This window comes from Cervus elaphus, chromosome 1 (genome assembly GCF_910594005.1).
Source record: "Cervus elaphus chromosome 1, mCerEla1.1, whole genome shotgun sequence".
Taxonomy (NCBI): Eukaryota; Metazoa; Chordata; class Mammalia; order Artiodactyla; family Cervidae; genus Cervus; species Cervus elaphus.
In genome coordinates, this window is record NC_057815.1 from 72,335,792 (window position 1) to 72,338,551 (window position 2,760).

A 2,760-nucleotide genomic window follows, 5' to 3' on the forward strand; every position below is an offset into this window, starting at 1 on the left:
GTGTGTCTCCTCTAGGAGCCACGTGTGTGGAGTGGCCCAGGAGTTATCTCAGCACCCTTGTTTCTATGCACTGGAGGATCTGTTTCTGATTTGGACTGTGGACAGGAAGTAACTTGTATTGCCAGAGGGAATTTACATGTTCTTTTCCAATTCTTCCCATGACTGCTCTCTTCTTCCTCTCTACCCCCTCAATTCCCATTAGAGAGACAGAAAGCTGCAGCATGATGCATGGCCAGCATTTTGCAGAGCAGGATGAAAGGAAAGGAAGCAAGACTTACTAGACTGTGTGTTAGTGGATAAAGACTAAATAGAAATCAAAGATGTACCTTAAGCCCAAACTTTTAGGCAAATGCATCAGCAAAGATCAAGACTCAGTGGAAAGATCATGGAAGAAACAGCAGACATCACAGCACCAGTGATACAGAATTCCTGAAGGAAAACAAAGACTGTCCCAGATAAGGGGTTGGCGGTCACCACCAATTTCCAAATAAAGAGAACATTTATCCAATACTGACTATGTGACTAAATCAGTGCCCTACACATTCGATCCATACTTACTCTAACTTGCACCAACACAATCCTTTGAGATCACTATTGTTATTACCTTAATTGCATTGATAAAGACAGTGTTTGTGCACAGTAGCTAAGTCGTGTCCAACTCCTTGTGACCCCCTGCCATACTGTAGGCTGCCAGACTCCTCTGTCCATGGGATTTTCCAGTCAAGAATACTGGAGTGGATTGCCATTTCCTCCTAAAGGGAATATTCCCAACCCAGGGATAGAACCCATGTCTCTTGAGTCTCCTGCATTAAATAACTGCCCAAGATTCCACAGCCAGAACTCAAATGTATGTCTGTTTAACTCACTTTGCTCATGACCACTAAGCCTCACTCCGTCCTTAGCAGGGAGGAACAAGAAGCTGATAGCAGAATCCACCATCAGTTCTTTACGATCTGTTGTGTGTAAGTATTTATAGTACACTATATACAGTTGGGAGTCATGCAACATGGTTTGTATTCCATACAGTGCATTCACTTACTTATAAAAAAGCCCTTTGTTTTTTCATAAACTATAACTGCAAAACAGTATCTGCAATACTCTTGGAGATAAAAGGCAAACAAAAATTTCAACAAATAACTGGAAACGGTAAAATCAGGACATCACTTATTTGCAAGAGTATCAACTAGAAATGCTAGAACTGAAAAGTGCAATAAGAAAATTAAGGACCCCAAAGATGTAATTTAGCATCAATGAAAGGATGGAAGATAAGGGAGAAACATGCTTAAATATATAAGTTTAGTATGCATTTAATTGGAGTCCTAGAAAAAGAGAAGACAGAGAAAAGGCAGGGGTTATCAGTTATGTCATTGTTGCTGAGATACATTTTTTTTCTTCACATTTTATCTTTTCTGAAATCAGCATGTGTTTTACTTTTACTGGAGCTGGACAGTGGTTATCAATTATCATTGCCTGGGCATGTGAGTATCAAAAGTGAAAACATCAGACTTTCAGAACAGGGGTCAGTGGCTTGGAAGAAAATTTCAAAGACAATAGTGGAGCACACCTACCACCTACTAGGAAACAAAGTATTTATGGAGGCGGGTGAAGGAGGTGGGCCAGACATGTTTAACAACATTTCCAAGGGCAAGTCGGTAGTAAGTCGTTTCTACATAATTTCAAAGCCAGTCACAGACAGCTTTTATTTCCTTTATGGAATCTTTGAGGAAATGCTATATACAGAATTTTCACTGGAAGGACTGATGTGAAGCTGAAGCTCCAATACTTTGGCTACCTGATGCAAAGAGCCAACTCATTGGAAAAGACCCTAATGCTGGGAAAGATTGAAGGCAGGGGGAAAAGGGGACAGCAGAGGATGAAATGGTTGGATGGAATCACCGATTCAATGGACATGAGTTTGAGCAAACTCTGGCAGACAGTGAACGACAGGGAAGCCTGGTGTGCTGCAGTCCATGGGGTTACAAAGAGTCGGACACAACTGAGAGACTAAACAACAATAACAACATACATAGACAGCCAAAAAGTAATTCAAAAGACTTGGATTCTTCATGGCAAGAAGTTTTAAGAAGAGCTGTGTAGGTAATTTCTTTTGCTTTTATTTTCCCTGTTGGTACTATGATGGCTAATTATGTGTTAACTTGGCTAAACAACAATGCTCAGATATAGGTCAGATATTATTCTGAATGTTTCTGTCAGCTGTTTTTGGACAAGATTTACATTTAAATTGGTGGACTAGGAGTAAAAGAGATTGCCCTCCATAGTGAGGGTGGGCAACCCATTGAAGGTTTGAATAGAACAAAAAGGCTGACCTCCCTTAAGCAAGAAGGAATTCTCCAACAGATCGCTTTAGGATTCTAACTGTAACTCTCCAGAGTCTGCACCTTGCCAGGCTTCCCCAGCAGATTTTGGACTCAGGAAGCCTCCACTAATACATAAGCAAATTCCTAAAATAAATCTCTGTCTATAAATATTCACAGCCTGTTGTTTCTGTTTCTCTGGAGAACCCTGACTAATACAGGTATGAACACTGATATATAATACAATTTTGTCTACAAAAAAGAACTTCTACAACAAGCATGAGATAAAAATTTTAAATGACAAGGGTATATGTCAGAGTTTAGTTGACCATGGGTTTATCTTTCCTATTCTTGGTTACATAAGTTATAACTGATGGTGTCATGAACATGATGAAATATAGTAGTTAAAGAGAACATTTAAAAATTGTCCTTGAAAATTTTCCTC